This window comes from Rhipicephalus microplus, chromosome X (assembly GCF_043290135.1).
Source record: "Rhipicephalus microplus isolate Deutch F79 chromosome X, USDA_Rmic, whole genome shotgun sequence".
Taxonomy (NCBI): Eukaryota; Metazoa; Arthropoda; class Arachnida; order Ixodida; family Ixodidae; genus Rhipicephalus; species Rhipicephalus microplus.
The window spans coordinates 86,489,227-86,513,451 of NC_134710.1; the positions used below are offsets into that span (position 1 = coordinate 86,489,227).

The 24,225-nt window shown below is 44.9% G+C and overlaps 1 protein-coding gene and 1 non-coding gene across 3 annotated transcripts in view; both read right to left on the minus strand.

Annotated features, from left to right (window-relative positions):
• The window catches only part of Oamb (Octopamine receptor in mushroom bodies), a 631,213-nt gene that overhangs the window by 285,157 nt on the left and 321,831 nt on the right, over positions 1 to 24,225 (minus strand). The gene's annotated exons all lie outside the window — the stretch shown is intronic.
• On the minus strand, positions 11,676 to 11,748 carry TRNAT-CGU (transfer RNA threonine (anticodon CGU)). The gene has a single exon. It is a non-coding gene; the product is annotated as a tRNA-Thr (tRNA).

Sequence of the window (24,225 nt, forward strand, 5' to 3'; positions counted from 1 at the left end):
GGCTGCTAATGAATACATTACGGAACTGAAAGCCTCCAAAGACAAATTATTCTCAACTGACCTCTTATCAATCCTACAGTCTAACCCTCGTAAATGCTTTCAAATTATCTCCCCGCCAAATCGTCAAACGCAACTTTAGCTGTCAAACGTACTGATAAATTTGCTACAGTCCTTAACGACTTGTTTACATCAGTATTTTCACCTGCTCAAAGCCTTAATTTTACCCAGTTACCACTCCACTCGCCGACCAGAATGCCTGATATCCAGATCAACGTTGATGGAATATCTAAGTTAATAAAATCTCTCAAATTATCCTCCTCGGCCGGTTGCGATCAAATCAGCAGCAAACTACTTAAAAACTCAATTTACCTGTCAAGTGTAATACTAACCTTACTGTTCCAACAATCACTAAGCACTAGTGAAGTTCCCCACGATTGGAAGAAGGCACAAATCATTCACATCCATAAGTTTGGCGACCGATCAAAAGCACCTAATTACCACCGATTTCGCTATCCAGCATACCATCCAAACTGCTAGAACACATTATAGCAACCAATTTAATGAACTACCTTGAATCAATTAACTTCTTTTATGTGCACCAGCATGGTTTCAGAAAACTATTATCTTGCGAAACAAAGCTCTCAGAATTCACCGATGATATCTTGCAACATATGGACGATCATCTACAAATTGACGCCATCTTCCCCGACTTCTCGAAGGCCTTCGACCGTGTCCCACCCAATCACCTGCTTGCAAAATTATCTACTCTTGGTATTCCCCTGAAACTGATTACTTGAATAGAACATTTCTTAAAAGGACGCGTACAATACACAACTGTCAGCTCTCATGACTTGCAAATTTCTAGTGTTACATCCGGTGTCCTCCAGGGGGCAGGCTTATCCCCCCTATTATTTTTAATCTACGTCAATGACCTGCCATCTAACACAAAAACCAGACTTCGACTTTTCGCCAATGACTGTGTCATCTACAATGCCATTCACAAGCCTAGTGACTCCACTGATCTTCAGGAAGACATTGACATTATCGCTGCATGGTGTGGAAAATGGCTCATGCCTCTTAACCTTAATAAGTGCCAATTCATGTCATTTTCCCGTAAACGCAGTACCGTTATTCACGCATATCATATCAATTCAAATGAAATAACTCGAACAGACTACTATTATTATCTAGGCGTTCACTTGACATCGTCATTATCATGGGTCGCTCACATTGAAACAATATGCGCACATGCTTCGCGCACACTTGGATTTTTGCAGCGAAATCTCAGATCTGCATCACCCGCTACTAAAGAACTTGCATATCAGACATACGTTCGGCCTAAATTGGAATACGCTTCATCTATCTGGCACCCCTCACAAGCATATCTCACCTACGAATTAGAATCCATCCAGAATCGCGCTGCTCGCTTCATAACGTCAAACTACTCGCGTAAATTTAGCCTCACTGAACTCAAACGCACACTTGACCTTCCATGTCTCCAGTCACGTCGAATCATCACGAGTCTCTGCTTGCTTCACTCTTTCTATTATCACCCACTTGCCAGGCACCCTCGACTTCAACGCCCGCCCCGAATCTCGCCGCGCCTCTACCACAGCAAACCAATCGCACACATTCAGTGCCGCACATCATCAATGAAAGATTCTTTTTTCCCCCATGCAATAACCCTGTGGAATACCCTCCCCAACAGTATAGTTTCGTCCACCGACCGCAAGACTTTTCGCGAAAAAATAACAATGCATCTGACCGAAATTGAAATGAATTCCTTGTTGAACCATGTTAGTAACTAACTTTTAGTGACTCATGCATTATGATGCGGATTACTTATGTATATTGCTGTTTTATTTCCAGTCTACGGTAGTTATTTTTTTCTGCTTGTTTGTTTCCTTTCGTAGAGATGTTTTTTCTCCCTTTCTTCGTGTTTTCTTCCTTTTTCGGCGTTTATGTGATTAAGAGTCCGTTATATATTGTTTGCCCCCACCTTATGTAGTGCCTCCGGGCCCTTAAGGCTTCAATAAATGAAATGAAATGAAATGAAATGAAATATTGAAACCGTACAAGCCATTCACTGTTCCCCCCTCAGTATTAAGTGTTAGCACCGTTTCTATTCAACATTTTTTCAACGTCCAACGCCGTTTACCTTTAGTTTATTTCTTCTTAAGTGAGGGGAGGCCAACTCCTCTATCGTGCTGTTTGTTTCCCCTGGAACCAAAGTATGTGCTGAGTCAAAACAAACAAATCATATTAAGGTAACGATTGAACAAACACACAGATGAACAAGCGTCAGGTCTTATGTTTGCTCTGCGCAAAATCACCGAAGCTGGTAACGAAATCGCTGCACTGTGCTTTTCCTTTTATTCATTCACAATCATTGTCTAAAAAAAAAATCTCAACCGCCTCTACTTGCCCGAAATTCCGAATATATTTTTTAACTCATCCTTCTATCACGCTTGGTGAATTTCGGAATACGACGGTGCTGCGTTGGTACCTTTCTTTCTTTCCGTTCATGCGTTGGAAGCACCTGTGGTTCCCGTTCCGCCTATTTATTCTCAGCTTTTCATGAGGCGCGTTTCAGGCGTGTGCTGTTTTCCCATTCCAGCAAAAAAGTAAACACGCACACACAAGTGTGAAGGAGACGAAAAGTGGCTGACGCAGTCAGGTCAGACGGAGCCTACGAGGTGTTTATGCACACTGACGACAGCTCGTGTTTATGCAAACGCAGAGCCTAATTCGGCGCATGAATTTTCTGAAATAAATCTCGGACGCTTTTTTTTCGAAACCTGAAAACTCACGCGTGATAGTAGTCCCACAAGGACTAATACGAAAAAGAAAAGTAAATGAAATGTGTCGATCCATATTCTTTTCCCTCTTCGCATCTTTCTCAAGTTCACATCACTCCGAAAAGTTCCGGCACCGCCAAGCTTCGAGGTGGTCTTGGGCTACTGCGTCTGAGCAAAAGTGGCATGGTGCGCGCTTGTTTGTCAAACGCTGGGATGTGAAAGAGACTGCTGACCTTTATAAGTGTGAGGGGGGAGAATGCGGTTTTTAAGGTCCCGGTTGTCGCACTGCTGCAGTAATGAAATTGGTTGGATCAAACCAGTGCTAAAAAATATTGCTGAGAAATGAAAAAAGAGAAGGAAGTTCTACCCGCAAATGAACATCAATTGAGAGAAAACACAAAAGAAAAAAATATTACCTTTGAAATAATATATGAAAATCACCATATTAAGCATCACAGCTGAAAACATAAAGGCGTCTTCTCTTATTATAAGGTTAAAAGCAATCGGCATAAAAGTCTAGTTGCTGATTCCCGAGGAAACAAAAAATCCACGCATCTGGCGAATGCTCTGCCAGACTACCAATAAAGCTGTTACCAACCAAAATCTCCACGTAATGAGTCATGATGAGTGTGCGAATCTAGGTCCTATAGTTCATAATATCTACGTTGAAGCCACCGACTAGTATAAAAGGTTTGAGCTCGTAGGTGTTTAATATTACGCCATCACAATTACAATTGATACCAGTTGATTGTTAACTATCTTTTTGTGTTTACCCTACGTTTTTACTACATCTGTGCACACTAATGTTAAAAGGAATGACAAACCTCACCTTGAAGGTGCTCCACCCACTAAAACAAAAGATACAGGAAATGCGAGGATGTTAACGAGTTTGGCATAACTGGTACACCGCACATGCTACACTGCACAGGGAAAAGCATGGGGTCAAAAGAAGACAAAAAAGAAAGAAAGAAAGAAAGAAAGAAAGAAAGAAAGAGAGCGGTGCACATACACTCTCATAACGTCACAGAGGAACGGAACAGCAGTCTTGTGCGGTATACGGCTTCGCTATTGGCCTACAGCCACTCCCTCGCTGTGGCCCCTGCTTACCTTGACAACAGACCGGTGTCACTGGTAACTGTCCTTCAATGTCACGGCTGGTTCCTAAATTTCCATAATGCCGTGTAGGGCGAACCACATGTTCATTTGCTTAATTAAACGCGCGTTATGCTGTGAATACCTCGCGTGACGTAAAAATGTGGCGTAAAATAGGAACTGCGGTTATGCTCCCATCTTTCCACAAGAAGATATATTCGAGTTTTGTCATATTTAACAGAAGTCACGTTTGAGTTTTGTGCAAATCGTGTATGGGTACATGGTTACTTCTCCAACAGAGTCTAATCTCTATTTTACGGCCTTCTCAGAGGTAGCAGATTTTTGAAGTGAGGGTGGGGGGGGGGGTTAGAGAGAGAGCAATGTAAGTGGTGCTTTATGATACGCAGTCGTGAATGGGCAGCCTACTAAAAGGAAGCAAATCAGCATACTAGTGCAGCTTGTCGGCCAGCTATATCAGCGTAACTATCACTTTCTTTGAACAACTTGCTTCCGCTAGTTAACAATTCCGGCATTCAGCTCAACACAATGACCTCTATTCTCTTGTTTTCTTTTTTTAAAATTTACAAATAATCAGCAGTCGCCTGCTAAAAATGTATATATGGGTTGCAGCATTCACCTTTGCAACGAAAATACGCGAAACGCCCGTATAAAAGGCAAAAGCCACGCGCACAATCAGAAGCTCCTCAAAGCGAAACATCGCCGACGCCTTGTCCAATGTCAAGGTCACGACCGCGGCGTTCCTTTTATTGCATTTTCACTCGGCGCGGGAGAAAGGCCCCAATTGAGTGCACGAGAAGCTTCGTCCACGCCGACAACGCTATTCATGTATACTAAGCACCGTAAAAAATAAAGAGGGAAAAGGCGGGAAAGAAGCGGGCAGCAGAGTCGCGGACGTGAGCCGCGGACGAGCGCGGCGCCGTGAATTGCGAGCGGGTCGAAGTGTGCGTGCTAGCCGACACTCGAGCCGGCGTCGCGCGGTGTCGTGCTGCCCGTTGTAATTGCAGGCTCCGGCGGAACGTTGACAAGCTGGAGGAGGAAATCGTTACGGAGCGGGGCGCGTGCTGCCGAACGTCATCGCTCGTGGCTCCCCCTTCTGCCCCCGGCTGACAGCAATCGATGCGGTCGACGTGTGTCCACCACCACTCGGCCGGAGCGCGTGCGGCTCTGATTAGGCGGCGACGCACCAGTGAGTCGGCCGCCGCGAACCGCAAGACTGACGCGCGTGCCGTCCCGCCCTGCTCTTCGCGAGGTCGTTCGAGCTCTCAATGTACGGACAGAGGAAACTCTGGCATACTGAGGAACTCCCGCCGGACCGCGGCAGAGAGTCTTCAAGAGGCACTTGATCCAAAGCCGGAATACCTATCTCGTTTGAGAGCTCTGCTCGAGATAGAGCCTTGAAATGGAGCGTGTGGACCGCCCGTACTGTCTCGCGAAGTACAATCGCTTCAGAAAAAAAAAAAGAAAAAGAGTTTACACCCTTGCGGACTCATTCTCAGTCATCATAACCACGATATTTACATTTCCTGTTTTTTTTAATGCTACACTCTCGTAGTGCCAGGTCACGAATGGCAGGCGGGTGACAGTGCGATATGAAGTTACACACACACACACACACACACACACACACACACACACACACACACACACACACACCAACACACACACACACACACACACACACACACACACACACACACACACACACACACACACACACACACACACACACACACACACACACACACACACACACACACACATATATATATATATATATATATATATATATATATAATTTATTTCATTATAATATATCTTATTGCCTGATGAGTTGACAAAAAGAGAGATGCGCAATTCATTTCTACAAAAAAGTTTGCGAAGCACAATAAATCATTATTATTGAAGTGGAGTGCACGCTTCTCTGCTCTGCTGTTTTTTTCCGAATTTGGCGAGTAATAACAGAAAACACATGGAAGCTATGAACTACAAATTCGTTTCGGTAAATATATGCATATTTTCACATATTTCAGTTATTTTTCGTTTTTTTTCGGTGACGTAAATATTTTTATTAAAAAGGTCGAAACCAATCTAGAAATCTTTTTGTGCCTACTTTGCAGGGCTTTATTTCAAAAGGAAGCTTAGGACAGAGCGGTGAAAATTTTGCACTACTTTCTCAGCATGTTGATCTATAAAACTGTGAAAGCCTATGTTAATAACGCTTTTTATAAAAACATACAATCGCACTCACCTAAAGAAAATAGTATGCAAGGAAAAAAACATTTTTAATTTTCTTGAAATATTCCTTTCATGCATCATACATCAGTTTTTGCAATCAATAAAAACACGTTGCATAATGTGGTTTCATTTGCAGTTACGATCCATCAAAGGGTGCTTTTGCGCAAGGATAGACAATTGTAGACCGGATTTCCTGCCCACCAAGTATGGAAGGCTTGTACTTCAGTTTCTTAAAAGGCAAGAAACACCTAAATAGCTGTCAACTGCAATAAGGACGCCAATTTCGAAATGATTTGGTCACGGGAGTGACCATGAGTGCTTGATTAAAAAGGGAAGCTGAAGCAGTTTTCTCAAAAAAAAAAAAAAACTTAGGAGCGTGTAAGGACAGTTTTATCCCTGCTGAATGAGAAAAGCAATGTGAAAGTTCTCAAAAGTGAACGCCAATAGCACTTTTTGGTGAAAAAACAGCGGCCGCCGGGCTTCTTGAGACGCCGAGTGAACACGGTGATGTTATTCTCTGCATGCCACGTCATCGGCGACAGCAGCACTGCTGAAGTGTGGCCTCTTCGATCAGTTCCGCCAACGGCACGTCATGGGTTAGTCACGGAGGCCGTGCTTGAAGATAAGAAAGAACACTTGCTCGGGGACAGAGGAAACGAAGATGACGTATGTTTGCACACCCACACTTTCAGAGTGTTCGCGGGGGTGGAGCAACACAAGCTTTTATTTGCCTGTTCCAAAGCTCCTGCTATTACAACCGCAATAACAATTATGACATCGTCAACAATAATGTTGGTCCTTCCTAAACACTAAGTTTGATTGAATCCTAAAATCTGTGCCGCTTCTCTTTAACGAGCAAGCAAGCGCGCACAGTCTGGCGTGTTTCGGGGCAAAAATGGCTCGTTTCCGTGACTTCAGACGGACAGATTGCGATACAGCCGGAAATAACTTCCACGCAAGTGCATTGGAGCATCGCTATTCTATCCACCCTTTTCTCACATCGCAGCTACGCGCTGTTAACGCGGCATATCAGAAGTATAGACGTCGCAGATATTGTTAGCGCTTTTTGCGTCTTCAAAGTAAGCGCAAACACAAGCACATCTACAATGCGTACTTTTATAGTTAAACAAACGCGTCCCGAGGTGACTGATGTAACTTGGACACCGCAGGATTTCAACGCTTGTGCTTGGCGCGTAAACAGAGGTGATCGGCCAAGGCCACAGATTCGCTGTCTGTCGCTCAAGTCTTCCTCACCCACCCCAACCCCCGACCGCAATTAGCGCCCGCACAAGAAACACTTCAATACGTAGACGTGGACGTTGAAGTTTGACAGCGTTCTCTCGGTGGGAAGCATCACGAAAGTTCTTGTCAGGAAGCTGCGAGCGCTCGCCTCTCGCACGCGGGTGACAGCCGATTTCGCCAGAGAAACTGCTCTGCGCGAATTGATCTCACTGAAAACCATAAAGGTAGCGCTCCAGTAGCCAAATAAAAAAGGAGCACACGCAAAGCTATAGACAAACGGATGCGCCTATACCTATCTCAGATGACGGCAGCAGACGACTTGTATTGACCGTGCGCGCAGTCCACTTACTTCATTTGGCTTCGATAGTGCTCACGCTTTGCTCTGCTCTTGTGCGTCTCATGGTGGCAAAGCGTAGCTCCTAGCAATACTATTGTGCAGACTGTCATTCGAAGCACAAGAAGTTCATTTCAAAGTCGTGAAATTTTGGCAGAGTTATACCAACTTAAGCCCCACGCGTGCAACACTGATTTTGAATAATTCACTGCCGTTCTTATCACTGCAAATCTGCAGCGGCAAGGCATCATTGCTCAATACAATATCATGCAATTTGAAAAGCCGTACGCGATCACTAATTTCATACAATCTTCAGACTTAGATGTTGCGCTCAGTCTTACGCAAGGGCCTCATGCAATGGGCCGTCTTTACACTGGAACACGCCAGACTATGTGCACTTGCTTGCTCGTTAATTCCGCACTCATGACCTCTCCCATGACCAAATCATTCTGGAATTGGCGTCCTCAGTGCAGCCGCCAGCTATTTCAGTGATTGCCTTTTTCCATCTTTCAAACTCCCAAATCCTTATCCCCAATGTAGGGTAGCATACCGTTTTTTCTAGACTAGTTAACATCCCTGCCTTTTCTTTCCCTCTACTGCTGACCCGCAGTTCGCGGGATCAAATCCCGGCTGTGGCGGCTGCATTTCCGATGGAGGCGGAAATGTTGTAGGCCCGTGTACTCGGATTTGGGTGCACGGTAAAGAACCCCAGGTGGTCAAAATTTCCGGAGCCCTCCACTACGGCGTCTCTCATAATGAAATAGTGGTTTTGGGACGTTAAACCTCAAAAATCAATCAATCACTCAATATCCTTTTCCTCTTGTTCGTCTCTCTCTCTTGCCTTTTAAGAAACTGAAGTACAAGCCTTCAATACTTAGCGGGCAGGAAATCTGATCTACAATCGTAAATCCTTGCTCAAGAGCATTATTTGGCAGATGGCAACTGCAAGTGAAACCACACTATGCAACGTGTTTTTATTGATTGCCAAAGGTCCTGCGCAAGAGAATGTAAGGGAAAAGTTCAAGAAAATTAAAAATGTTGCTTTTGTAATCGTCGTCAGACGTTTCGCTTGCATTCTGTTTTCTTGAAGTTAGTGCGATTGTATCTTTTTATTGAAAAGTGTTAATTACATAGGTTTTTGCGGTTATATATATATATATATATATATATATATATATATATATATATATATATTGTAATGGAGAGAGACAGACACTACACCCGTTCGTTGGGCAAGCTGTTCTATTCTGCCTCTTCTTTCTCGCTCGCCTAGCATGCGCGTCTGTGCCAGAGTGCCAGTTTCGGTCTTCGTCGTCACACTCGGCCATGACTGCAAGCATTGTCGATGAGCCACACGACAATGTTCATGTGGGTGAGGCTAGCTGCAGCAGTTGACATTGCTTCAGGTGGGCGGGGTTGGTTGCATCGTCGTGGTCGGCCCCGACCACGCTGAAAGTTTGTCGCAATAGGCTCCGGCGGCCGACACTGGCTATGTCGCCCGGGTCGTTTGCCATGTCGGGGTGGGAGCAGGGTCCTGGTTGGTCCCTTTGTTGATGATGACTCCGTGGGACGACATTGACTGTTTTCCTTTTGGTGGACCGAGCAGGCATTCTCGTGGTAGAAGTTTCCTGTGGTGGTGTGGTTTTCTTGGAGATGGTTCTGGCGGGCGGCCCCGACTGGATCGACATGGTCGCAGGTTGATCACAGAACGCTTTCCTTTGTCCCACCACATTTTAGAAAACAGGGCAGGAAATGGTGGATCCGGCAACGAAATGAGTAGCATCTTATACAGCCGTCTACGCAATTTTCTGCGGATCGAGAGATGTTTTTCGGTGCGACCAGACATCTGCCTGAACCTGGGGTGAAGTCCTCGTGCTGACCCGCGGCGTGGCTCCCGCGCCGTGACTTGCGTAGTCCGTGACCCGCGCAGCGTTGTCGCTATGGGGCTCCCGGACGCTGTAAAGTCAGCGATTCCTTAAGTTACGCTGCGTACTGGCGGGAGATCCTCGACGGAACCCGCTCCAAAAATCGGAGACTCCACCGATTCAGGCAGCGCATGCGTCGCACGCATATCCTCTTCCGTCTGGTCAGATGGGATGTTATTAGACTCAGCGGAAAGACATGTCTCATCAGGTGGCAAAATGTCCAGCAGGATGGGGGCCGGTGCCTTTAAGTCAGCCGGATGGCCTGCGTTGGGGCCTCTTGCGGAGCGTTGCGCAAAGCTTGCCATCAGGGACCCGCCGGACACAGCTGCACCGTCGGGTTGGTGCTCCTCAGGAGCTCCAAATACGACAGCACAAATGCCTGTGCAAGGCAGAGTTACACGATCGTGATTGTTCCTTACATCTTGGTCACCGAGAGATGACACGATGGTAGGGGCTCGACTCGCATCCTCTAGGTCGGGATTTTCCCGAGTTCCTTCCTGAGAGAAGGTCGAGCTACATGGGCAGGTGGCACAGGGAATAGGACCGAAAGCAGCTATGAGCTTGACGCTCCACTCTACCCATGACTGCTGCTTCCAACTTTCATACCGGTGCCACGTCGCTGCACCTTCCCGAAGACGGTCTATGGCCACATACCATTTATGATTCTCTGTCCAGGCCGCGTGCATTGCTAGCGCGTTGACGGTTGCCACCCAGCTGTCGGCGTCGTTCCGGACCCCGTCAAATTCCGGCAGTTCGTAGGTGGACGGCGATGGTGGCGCGGCACGTGAGAATGCGGATATCACTGAGGCAACGCCGTCGAGCTGGTCTGAGAGCTGCAGGAGGGTGCCCCAAAGTTGCCTGCATTGCTCCAATGGGCTTGCCTCAAGGTCGTGCGAGGCAGCTATACCAACACTGCGTTAATGTCACACAATGCTGGCAATATTGTAGGAGCTTGCTCGGCGATCAACGCTGTCAGTTTATTAGTCTCGGCGTGGAGCAGTGCGATGGTACGCCGCAGCTCCAGGGCACTGTCGCACGAGGCTTCTGAACCACTTTGGTTCGCGTCCGTGAACTACGTGGTTCTAGTAGTACTCACGGTGGTGACACGCCCGTCCAAGGAAGCATGAACAGCGTTTCTTGGCGGCTTATGTGTTGGAAGACTACCGGACAGGGAATGCAGGCCGTGGGAAGCTTGAACAGCATTCCCAAAGGACAGGAGCCCGTGCGTATTACGGCCGCGAAGTGGTAGCATAGTGTCCATTGGATTATGCCCTAGTACGACAGAGGAGGCATGGGCACCGTCCACTGACGGTCCGATGGGCAGCTGAAGCGGCCGGGTTGTTGACTCCATCGCCAAAGAAGCCTGAATGGCGTTCCTGGATGGAGTAGCCCGCACTGCCGACGAACCACGAAGACACATACCGGTGGCTTCCCGCAGAGGGTTCACTTGTCGTTTGCGCTGATGGCAGAATCCATAGCCAAGGACGCGTGGACGGCGTCCCTTGTGAAATGGTACCGGTAACGTGTACTGCAGCCGCCGAGGAGGCCTTGACGCCGTCCCCGAACGGTGGTGCAGTGGCGGCAGGTGAAGAGCTGCCGAGGTGGCCTTGACGCCGTCCTCAAGCGGCGCTTATCACGGCTGTCCTGGATGACGAAGCCGAGACGTAAGACTTCTAGACTTCTTCGTCGTCGGCTGTGCCATTGTAATGGCGAGAGACAGACACAACACCCGTTCGTTGGGCAAGCTGTTCTCTTCTGCCTCTTCTTCCTCGCTCGCCTAGCATGCGCGTCTGTGCCAGAGTGCCAGTTTCGGTCTTCGTCTATATATATATATATATATATATATATATATATATATATATATATATATAAGGGAAAGAAGTGTATAGCTAAGGGCTCGTTTTTCCGTGTTTTTAACACAATAATAATGAGATATAACAGACAGTAATGCCAAGGAATGTACAGGGGAAGTTATTAACATTAATGGAATGTAAATAAGAAGAAAGAAAAGTGGATGAAAAAATTACCAACTGTAAGCAGGAATCGAACCTACGACCTTCGAATTACGCGTTCGATGCTCTAACCACTGAGCTATTACAGCGGCACTCCCCTCATCCACTTTTTTGGGTTTATCTGTGAATTTAGAAGTAGGAGCGACAGTCAGCGCCATCTATAAGCCAAACAACGAGTGTGAAAACACTCTTATGCGCATGTTTGGCGTCACGTAGCACGTGAACTTATTATGAGCGGGCAGCTGATTAATTGTCCCTCTTATACAACCTAAACACACCAAGTCTGCCAGTACGAGACCCTCGTTCAATGAAATAAGGGAAAGAAGTGTATAGCTAAGGGCTCGTTTTTCCGTGTTTTTAACACAATAATAATGAGATATAACAGACAGTAATGCCAAGGAATGTACAGGGGAAGTTATTAACATTAATGGAATGTAAATAAGAAGAAAGAAAAGTGGATGAAAAAATTACCAACTGTAAGCAGGAATCGAACCTACGACCTTCGAATTACGCGTTCGATGCTCTAACCACTTATTTACATTCCATTAATGTTAATAACTTCCCCTGTACATTCCTTGGCATTACTGTCTGTTATATCTCATTATTATTGTGTTAAAAACACGGAAAAACGAGCCCTTAGCTATACACTTCTTTCCCTTATTTCATTGAACGAGGGTCTCGTACTGGCAGACTTGGTGTGTTTAGGTTGTATAAGAGGGACAATTAATCAGCTGCCCGCTCATAATAGGTTCACGTGCTACGTGACGCCAAACATGCGCATAAGAGTGTTTTCACACTCGTTGTTTGGCTTATAGATGGCGCTGACTGTCGCTCCTACTTCTAAATTCACAGATAAACCCAAAAAAGTGGATGAGGGGAGTGCCGCTGTAATAGCTCAGTGGTTAGAGCATCGAACGCGTAATTCGAAGGTCGTAGGTTCGATTCCTGCTTACAGTTGGTAATTTTTTCATCCACTTTTCTTTCTTCTTATTTACATTCCATTAATGTTAATAACTTCCCCTGTACATTCCTTGGCATTACTGTCTGTTATATCTCATTATTATTGTGTTAAAAACACGGAAAAACGAGCCCTTAGCTATACACTTCTTTCCCTTATTTCATTGAACGAGGGTCTCGTACTGGCAGACTTGGTGTGTTTAGGTTGTATAAGAGGGACAATTAATCAGCTGCCCGCTCATAATAAGTTCACGTGCTACGTGACGCCAAACATGCGCATAAGAGTGTTTTCACACTCGTTGTTTGGCTTATAGATGGCGCTGACTGTCGCTCCTACTTCTAAATTCACAGATAAACCCAAAAAAGTGGATGAGGGGAGTGCCGCTGTAATAGCTCAGTGGTTAGAGCATCGAACGCGTAATTCGAAGGTCGTAGGTTCGATTCCTGCTTACAGTTGGTATTTTTTTCATCCACTTTTCTTTCTTCTTATTTACATTCCATTAATGTTAATAACTTCCCCTGTACATTCCTTGGCATTACTGTCTGTTATATCTCATTATTATTGTGTTAAAAACACGGAAAAACGAGCCCTTAGCTATACACTTCTTTCCCTTATTTCATTGAACGAGGGTCTCGTACTGGCAGACTTGGTGTGTTTAGGTTGTATAAGAGGGACAATTAATCAGCTGCCCGCTCATAATAAGTTCACGTGCTACGTGACGCCAAACATGCGCATAAGAGTGTTTTCACACTCGTTGTTTGGCTTATAGATGGCGCTGACTGTCGCTCCTACTTCTAAATTCACAGATAAACCCAAAAAAGTGGATGAGGGGAGTGCCGCTGTAATAGCTCAGTGGTTAGAGCATCGAACGCGTAATTCGAAGGTCGTAGGTTCGATTCCTGCTTACAGTTGGTAATTTTTTCATCCACTTTTCTTTCTTCTTATTTACATTCCATTAATGTTAATAACTTCCCCTGTACATTCCTTGGCATTACTGTCTGTTATATCTCATTATTATTGTGTTAAAAACACGGAAAAACGAGCCCTTAGCTATACACTTCTTTCCCTTATTTCATTGAACGAGGGTCTCGTACTGGCAGACTTGGTGTGTTTAGGTTGTATAAGAGGGACAATTAATCAGCTGCCCACTCATAATAAGTTCACGTGCTACGTGACGCCAAACATGCGCATAAGAGTGTTTTCACACTCGTTGTTTGGCTTATAGATGGCGCTGACTGTCGCTCCTACTTCTAAATTCACAGATAAACCCAAAAAAGTGGATGAGGGGAGTGCCGCTGTAATAGCTCAGTGGTTAGAGCATCGAACGCGTAATTCGAAGGTCGTAGGTTCGATTCCTGCTTACAGTTGGTAATTTTTTCATCCACTTTTCTTTCTTCTTATTTACATTCCATTAATGTTAATAACTTCCCCTGTACATTCCTTGGCATTACTGTCTGTTATATCTCATTATTATTGTGTTAAAAACACGGAAAAACGAGCCCTTAGCTATACACTTCTTTCCCTTATTTCATTGAACGAGGGTCTCGTACTGGCAGACTTGGTGTGTTTAGGTTGTATAAGAGGGACAATTAATCAGCTGCCCGCTCATAATAAGTTCACGTGCTACGTGACGCCAAACATGCGCATAAGAGTGTTTTCACACTCGTTGTTTGGCTTATAGATGGCGCTGACTGTCGCTCCTACTTCTAAATTCACAGATAAACCCAAAAAAGTGGATGAGGGGAGTGCCGCTGTAATAGCTCAGTGGTTAGAGCATCGAACGCGTAATTCGAAGGTCGTAGGTTCGATTCCTGCTTACAGTTGGTAATTTTTTCATCCACTTTTCTTTCTTCTTATTTACATTCCATTAATGTTAATAACTTCCCCTGTACATTCCTTGGCATTACTGTCTGTTATATCTCATTATTATTGTGTTAAAAACACGGAAAAACGAGCCCTTAGCTATACACTTCTTTCCCTTATTTCATTGAACGAGGGTCTCGTACTGGCAGACTTGGTGTGTTTAGGTTGTATAAGAGGGACAATTAATCAGCTGCCCGCTCATAATAGGTTCACGTGCTACGTGACGCCAAACATGCGCATAAGAGTGTTTTCACACTCGTTGTTTGGCTTATAGATGGCGCTGACTGTCGCTCCTACTTCTAAATTCACAGATAAACCCAAAAAAGTGGATGAGGGGAGTGCCGCTGTAATAGCTCAGTGGTTAGAGCATCGAACGCGTAATTCGAAGGTCGTAGGTTCGATTCCTGCTTACAGTTGGTAATTTTTTCATCCACTTTTCTTTCTTCTTATTTACATTCCATTAATGTTAATAACTTCCCCTGTACATTCCTTGGCATTACTGTCTGTTATATCTCATTATTATTGTGTTAAAAACACGGAAAAACGAGCCCTTAGCTATACACTTCTTTCCCTTATTTCATTGAACGAGGGTCTCGTACTGGCAGACTTGGTGTGTTTAGGTTGTATAAGAGGGACAATTAATCAGCTGCCCGCTCATAATAAGTTCACGTGCTACGTGACGCCAAACATGCGCATAAGAGTGTTTTCACACTCGTTGTTTGGCTTATAGATGGCGCTGACTGTCGCTCCTACTTCTAAATTCACAGATAAACCCAAAAAAGTGGATGAGGGGAGTGCCGCTGTAATAGCTCAGTGGTTAGAGCATCGAACGCGTAATTCGAAGGTCGTAGGTTCGATTCCTGCTTACAGTTGGTAATTTTTTCATCCACTTTTCTTTCTTCTTATTTACATTCCATTAATGTTAATAACTTCCCCTGTACATTCCTTGGCATTACTGTCTGTTATATCTCATTATTATTGTGTTAAAAACACGGAAAAACGAGCCCTTAGCTATACACTTCTTTCCCTTATTTCATTGAACGAGGGTCTCGTACTGGCAGACTTGGTGTGTTTAGGTTGTATAAGAGGGACAATTAATCAGCTGCCCGCTCATAATAAGTTCACGTGCTACGTGACGCCAAACATGCGCATAAGAGTGTTTTCACACTCGTTGTTTGGCTTATAGATGGCGCTGACTGTCGCTCCTACTTCTAAATTCACAGATAAACCCAAAAAAGTGGATGAGGGGAGTGCCGCTGTAATAGCTCAGTGGTTAGAGCATCGAACGCGTAATTCGAAGGTCGTAGGTTCGATTCCTGCTTACAGTTGGTAATTTTTTCATCCACTTTTCTTTCTTCTTATTTACATTCCATTAATGTTAATAACTTCCCCTGTACATTCCTTGGCATTACTGTCTGTTATATCTCATTATTATTGTGTTAAAAACACGGAAAAACGAGCCCTTAGTTATACACTTCTTTCCCTTATTTCATTGAACGAGGGTCTCGTACTGGCAGACTTGGTGTGTTTAGGTTGTATAAGAGGGACAATTAATCAGCTGCCCGCTCATAATAAGTTCACGTGCTACGTGACGCCAAACATGCGCATAAGAGTGTTTTCACACTCGTTGTTTGGCTTATAGATGGCGCTGACTGTCGCTCCTACTTCTAAATTCACAGATAAACCCAAAAAAGTGGATGAGGGGAGTGCCGCTGTAATAGCTCAGTGGTTAGAGCATCGAACGCGTAATTCGAAGGTCGTAGGTTCGATTCCTGCTTACAGTTGGTAATTTTTTCATCCACTTTTCTTTCTTCTTATTTACATTCCATTAATGTTAATAACTTCCCCTGTACATTCCTTGGCATTACTGTCTGTTATATCTCATTATATATATATATATATATATATATATATATATATATATATATATATATATATATATATATATATATATATATATATATATATATATATACACCTAAAAAAGTGGATGGAGCGAAGGCCGCTGTGATAGGTCAGTGGTTAGAGCATCGAACGCGTTATTCGAAGGTGGTACGTTCGATTCCTGTTCACGGCTGGTTATTTTTTCACCCACTTTTCTTTCTTCTTATTTACATTCCATTTGTTCTAATAACTTCCCCTATACATTCTATGGCATTATTGTCTGTTAGATCTAAATAATATTGTGTCAAAACACGGCAAAACGAGCCCTTAGGTATACACTTCTTTCCCTTATATATATATATATATATATATATATATATATATATATATATATATATATAATAGTAAGCGGTGTAAAGGGACATGCTAGTAGTCTAGACATAATAAATAACATGAATGGAAGTGGGGCAGGGTGTACTATTGCTAGAAGATTGAGCTACAACCAGTGCAAATCATTATAGACTTTAGAGAACACCCCTCCGCCCCCCCCCCCCCTGCTCCCAAATTCTTCTATGTACCAGCCTTTAGAGGGACAATATGTCGGGACTGCTAATATCATGTTGCGCACCCTCTTTTTGACCATTTATTTTCTGTACCAGCCATTTGCGGGACAAGAGGTGGGACTGCTGTTATTTTTTACACCCCCTCCTGCTCACAACTTCGTCCCTGTACCAGCCCTTTGCGGGACAAAGTGCAAGGACTGCTGTTATCTTGTCACACCCCACTCGTGCTTCCTTTTTTTTTGTACCAACTCTTTGCGGGACAAAATGTCGGCATGGCTGTTATCTTGTTACCCCGACCACGGCGGCCAGATTTTCCTTGAAGGCAAAAATGCGTGAAGCCCGTGCACTTAGATTTAGTTGCACGTTAAATGACTCGTCAAAATTTCCGGAGCCCTTCACTGTGGCGTCTTTCATAGGTGTATCGTAGTTTTGGAGCTTTGCAACTCATCTAACATAATTGCAATTCACTCTGGTGTTGGAGCAGCAAAATACAGTTGACTGATAGTCTTACACGTGCCTGAAAGGAGTCTCTCACTGATATGTGTGAGACAAGTTTGAGTTTACGCCTATTGCGTACTAATACTATGAGTTCGATTGCAGCACTGCTACGTGAAGCGACTTTGAAGTTAACAGTGCTATAAGGTCGTCCGCAAGCATATGTGAGTGTTATTATATTATTGACCTCTTCAGCCAGCCGTTCTCTTTTGCCCTGGAGTAGGTTATGAAGCTTGAATTAAAAGGCTTGCGTTAAATTTTTTTCCCAGGACACTCGGAGACTTCCCTACTACCTATAAAAAAGAAATGCTATATCACTCGTGTTTCTGAGCTGAATATGTGCAGCTCACTTTGTACTCGATCTGAATGTAGCTCAAGGTCGCACTTACGGACAACCACACGTTTTTATAGTGACAATGACTTCACAAAGACACACGAACATATGCAGCGCCTTTCTTAATTTTGAAACGGAGAACCACAAAACTGAGTATCAAAAGAGGCAAAAAAGTAGTCAGCAATGATCAATCTGGCTAGTGTCTTGCTTTATTCATCTCCTTTTTTTTCACTTTCTTTGGCGGTAGGGGCAAATAACCTTTTTGGGCAGTCGACAAGAGGACACACGAGTGAGCGGTAGTTCTGCTATTTTATTCAAGACGCCGTGAACAGTACAGGACCTCCATCTAGACAACACGTGACAGAGCTTCTGGAATATTTAGAAGCCACCCGCCCATAGCCCCTTTCTCACACATACACAAAAAAAAATCAAGAGCTTTTTTTTTCGGAAAGAGTTGCGTGCACATTCTCGTAGCGTGACGACACTTAGCCGGCTCTTAGAGGCGACCTTGGCGTCCTTCCATTTCTCATATCTCCCCCCGCCCTCCTTTTCCTTCCGTTCTCTTCTAGCAGTCTCTTCGCGATATCGCTCTAGACGCGCAAACCCAGCGTACCATCGACTCTTCGTGCATGATTCTCACCTCCTCCTCTCTCCCTATCGATGTCGCGTCGTACGCACTGGCAAAACCTGCTGCTACTGCCTTTCTACGAGCGCCGAGCCATGCTATCTGGCCGTTCTTTGACGTGTACGCATTCACCGGCAAAAAGAGCAGGAGAGGAGATGGCATATCGTCTCCTCGCCATCTCCTTTCCTGCTCTTTTTGCCGGTGAATGCGGAACGCGGGCAACTCGACACACAGTGTGAAAAATATTCAATTGCGATCTCAACGGACACGAGAAACACAGTTCTTGTTTACTCGCATAAAGCCAGCGGCAAATATTGCTCTTCACAATTTGAAGGGGGGCGCCGCGTGCAATTGTACGCACGGCAGCAACTGCTCTCGCATGTTGGCTTTTTTTTTTGTTGTTGTTGCGGGGCGTGCTTCAATGTTACATTATCTCGCAGATCACGCTGAGAGGCAGTATGCCAATGGAAGTAGCCCGAAGAGGAGTCAACAAACAGTGGCCATTTCTAGTAAAAAAAAAAGCGCTTGACTTTCGAGTGTACCAGATACTTGTTCGACGATTCTCAATGGAGCAATGGAAGTTTTCGCTCTGTAACTCAATATATGTTTGAGAAAGTGGCCGTTGGCACACAAAATAACATACTGAAAATGTTTTGTGTACGCAGAAAGTTGCCTGGTGAGCCAATTGCATACGTATGCTCACTTATAGTGACAATACATGACTATAAAATTATGTGCGACATTCATTGCAAGCTTAGGTTTAAAATAAGCAAGTGATAAAAGGAGACACACGAATCTTTTGATGTGTTTTTAGGGACGATAAAGTTCTACACGGTACCGTATACACGTATACGCCCTGCCTTGAAGGAAACGTTCTAGTGGTTTGCTTCCCTTACATAAAAGCCTGATGTCACTACAGTGATCCTTTTTACCACTGATAAGCAAATGTTATGAACAGTAGGGTTGCTGTTGACATTACATTCATTGCAGAACGCGTGTGCTTGTATTGACAAAAAGATTGCATTTCCTCTAAGACAGACGAGAGAGAGATGAAAGCTATGCGGAATGCAGAGAGCTTAAACAGAGGCCGGAAGGTAAGAATCACAAAAAGGGACACACACACACACACACACACACACACACACACACGCTCACTCACTCACTCACTCACTCACTCACTCACTCACTCATTCACTGACCCACTCACTGGGTTGTCGCGGTCATCCCACGAGGCCAGTTCATCATAGAAACATCATGGGTACCTTCACTTTGTGATATCAACCTGAATTGTTCCGTTATTTCAAGATTGATTACTCGGAAAGCGTTTGGTGACCGAGGCGTGATGTCACAGCTGAGAAAGCCATTTTCGATGGTTGAACAAATGATAACACACATGAAAGACAATCTCTTTACACATCAGCACTGAATGGTAATGGCCCAGTGATGGTGGTTACCGAAATTATGCCTTGTTGTAGATGGAGTAAGATAACATTATACAGGATAGTTCGAATAAGTTCTTTAATAAGCTCTCTGCGTGAATAAGTTTTTTAACCAGACATGGAGGAAACGCGGTTTCATGTATCGCCTATTGCGTCCATCGTGTGCTACATATTTATGATGTTAGTTTTGAGATGGCTGAACCCTCTTCGCGCGTCATGACATAAGCTGCCTCGTTACTTTGAACCTAAGGAAAGATAAGATCATCTTGTGCTTCACGTCAGAACCGGCGCTCTTAAGGTCTTAAATGATGGCTACAGGTAATGGGGCATGGTACAGTCTATGTGGCATTAACTGTGAAACGGTGATTATCACAGCTTCGTATGTGGTATGCACACTCGTTTTTAGGTGACCGTAGAGACACCTTGTCAACAGTGCTAGGCAGAATTGAGCGATTAAGCTGACCCGATCATGACATGTGCTTTGATTGTAGGATATGCGGTGCTTAACGTCTCAAAACCACCATATGGTTATGAAACACGCCGTAGTGGAGGGCTCCGTAAATTTTGACCACCTGGGGTTCTTTAACGTGCACCCAAATCTGAGCACACAGGCCTACAGCATTTTCCCCTCCATCGAAAATGCAGCCGCCACAGCCGGGATTTGATCCCGCCACCGGTGGGTCAGCAGGTGGCAGCAGGTGGCGGGATCTTAGCCACTAGCACACCATGGCGGGGCATGACATGTGCTTTGCTGAATAACTGTAGTGTTTCCAAAGTATCTGAAAAGCTATTTGTAGAAAAATAATTATGTCAGCTTCCCACTAGTTGTTCCAAGCCTGAAGAAACAGTGGAGCTCGGTGGCCAAACTTGTTTCTATTTGTTTTTTTTATTTCTGATGTCTCTTCTTCTTGCTCTCTGTTTTTTGTACCTCTTTCCTGTATTCGTTTCATTCTATTTTTCACTTTCTCGCTTTTCTATCTTTATTTCTTGTTCTTTACTTTTGGTATCTCTTTCTTTCTCTCTGCTTCTTTGTTGTCGTTTTGTTTCTCTTCACTGCTCTCTTTCTTTTTGTGTGTGTCTTGCTCTCCGTTTTTTTTCTATCTCTTTTTCGTGTCAGTTTGTTTCTCTCTCTTTCTCAGTCATTGTCGTTCTTGGTCTTTCTATCTTCTTATATCAGTATTCCCTTTATATCTATCTTTTTCTCTGCCTCCTTTTCTCTCTTTTTCTCTGTTTGTCTTTTTATCTTTTTATGCCTTTATCGTTTTTTACTTTTCTGCATTTTTTCTTTCCCTTTATTTCTATGGCTTTTTTCTCTCTCTTTCTCTCTAAATTTTACCTGTTTTTTTGCACGTGTACGCTTTTGTTCGACATACACAGCCGCGGCATACTGTGTAGGGCTTGCCTGATTCCTGCGCCACAAACCAACCTGAGAAGTTCCACACGACGGAGCATAAGTTGCTAATAGCTTAAACAGTTTGTCCATAAACAGGATGAAATAAGCGTGCGCCGGTTCATGGCGATGACAGTTCTTTACGGCGGGCACAGGTTACCGACAGCTTGAACAGGTAGGCTGTTAAAAGTTACAGAACTACCTTGTTGGTGACGTATGAAGCGAAAATCTCCCTCGTTAGCTGGTGAGGAAAAGTTTGATGCTGGCCTAGTACTTCTTACGGCTGTTCCGGCACGGAGCAAACAAAGCTCAGTAGAGCACATTTGCATTTGTCCTTTGCGATATTTGGTGCAATTCACAGTTTTTCCCAGTAATGTTCATGTCACCTTATTCTACAGCGTTCTGAGAGGTCTCGCTTTTGTGAGCTCCGTCTTCTCATGAGCTCCTATGTTAACCTCCAACCGATGCTGTAGCAGACGTGGAGACCAAAACGCAGTTTCTGTTTATTCTGCGAGCTTGACTTCTCAGCTTCTTGGGTTAAAGAGAGAAACCGGAGCGACGTAATAAAGAGCCACCATGAGAAAGGTAGGACACAATCACAATCTTTCGCTGTGTGAGTGGCTTCTTTTGGGAATCACTCCAAATAGCAGGGTGCCGATGCTAGCAACAAGATTGGAACTGCTGGTGTGCTTTTGTGGTGACACAATTACGAAAGTGCTATCGACAGGGACGATGGCCAAGAAAGGGAGAGCAGTGCCCATTTCGGGTCATACAGTGATCGGTGAAGGCGCTGCTGGCTGACCTGTGGATCGGTCACACAGACAGGCAGAACCGGGCTGGGTTGGGGGACCACCATATGGCTGAAAAAAAAAACTGGGCCAAGGGGGCGACTACCGCCTCATGCGGACCGCGGGCAACACCCTCTGCGTGACAACCGCAGTATAACCGGTCATGCTGGCCTTGCAGCCGCACTAATGGTCACCGATCATATTAGCGGATGATGAGCACACCGTGCGCAGCCTGGCACCGCGGGCACCATCGATCAAGCGACAATCTGTTTCTTGCTCGCGCCTGCGCGACTGTGTATGCTTGGAAGGTGCGCTCACGTCGGGCTGCCGTCAATTATTCTTTTGGAGCCCAGCACGCTGGCGCTGGCCTCTGTAATGACCTCACAGAGATTCGCTTCTCTGCCCACACTCCTGGCGGTGCACTTTTGTGTTCCACCCCGGTCTATCGGGCACTCCCAGTGACTGCTGCTATACTTTCGGTGTCTCACTTAATTTCTGCCACGCCAGACTCACTGTTATTTGGGCTGCAAACCCTTCACGTGAGGTACGTGTGTATAGACATTGGTTGCTCTTCCGCTTGTATGAGCTCCTTCCGGAAAAAGAATCAACGAAAAGAGGTACGCCTTTCGGTCACATCTTTTGAATTGTATGAAGAAGCCTTACATAGCGAGGATGAAGCCATGAGGCGGCGTTTATGATTGCCCATTTCACTTTTATTGCACTTAAGAAATCATTCCTCAAAGAAGCCTATTAAAGACCACCCAAAGACTAAATGTGTGAGTAGGCGACCAGATGCTTTATACGAGTTCTGTCTCGAGAGAAACGCTTTGATTGGCTTCGAAATCACCAGGGTGCTTCGAAGTATAAGTTGTTTATGTTATAGGCTTCTTAGAACGTGAGATGATTGGTGTTTCTATGTGTTAAATGTCATGGAAAAGGAAAGCGTAAATTTCAAAGGCTCGTTTTTTTTTGTTAGACATGATATTATAGAGAGCTAAGAGACCGTACATTCAAGGAAAATATAGGGGATGTCATTAGTAGTAAATGTAATGTGAAATGAAGAATAAAAAATGACGAAAAGATAATTTGGGCAGGGACCAAACCTACGACCTTCAAATATTCGGCATAACAGAAAAGAAAGACACACGAAGTATTTCCCGGTTACCAGTTTCACTCCAACAATTACAGGAGGTGCCATCTGATCTGTTCCACGCTAACTTCACACTTTATGCTCAGCACAGCGGATGGTCCAGTTCGCGTACTTCCGTTCGTAGCTTAGGCACGTACAGAAAACAGGCAAGCTCTGCATCCCAACAGCCGCGTGCGCCTCCTACATGTGCCACTCATAAGAAACAGAAGCCCAATACCCCCGAACCGCGTAATACTAAAATCTCATGAGTCCCGTACGAAACAAGGGCAGCGCTCCATGAAAAACTTCATATTATTAGTGAACGCTATGTTTTAGCAAAGCGTGCAACTATACGGCCGTTTTCTAGTGCGACCTTGCCAGCGGAGCGTGCTACGGATACTGCGAATGGCGTTGAGGTCACGACAGTGTGCCAAGGAGCTTCGTGGGCGTAACTCGACGAGTGAGGTACAATGGGATCGCCGCGTAAGCACACACAAGACAGGACAACAGCTCCCGGCAAACAGGGAAGGCTCCGACGTGCGTCGGTGACGAGCTGATAAAGGCGGTCGCGAATGCAACTGGCCGAGCAAAAGAAAAGTCGGTCGCTGTCGTCGTGAAACCCATTAGCGTCATTGACGCGCCGATAAGGAATATTGATTGCGTTCGCTGCGGCGCGGGGAAGTCCCGTGTATCAGCAGCAGGAACGTCGCATCTTTTGTCGCGCGAATAGTCGTCACCTCTTTTCAACACCCACGGGCGCATAAGCGGAATGGAAACTCGGTTACTGCAACCAGAATCTGCTGGCCAAGGCACTCTCCTTTGACAGGCCAGGCCATAACAGCGCGCACTTTAATCACACGACAGTGTCCCGCGTTGTCTTGACTTTCGAGGGTACAGAATAGAGAGAGCCTGAAAGAGCAGCCCATTCAAGTAGAGAAGACGCCTTTATTGCAAGGATTGTTGCCAAAGAATGAAATGGTAGTTTTTCGTTACTTTAAAAAGCAAGGCGTGTGCATAAACAATATGAAAAATTCTGCGCAGCAACAATGCGAACAAGCAGGTCCCTTCTGAGGACGAGTTTGTCCCGCTGAAAAGATG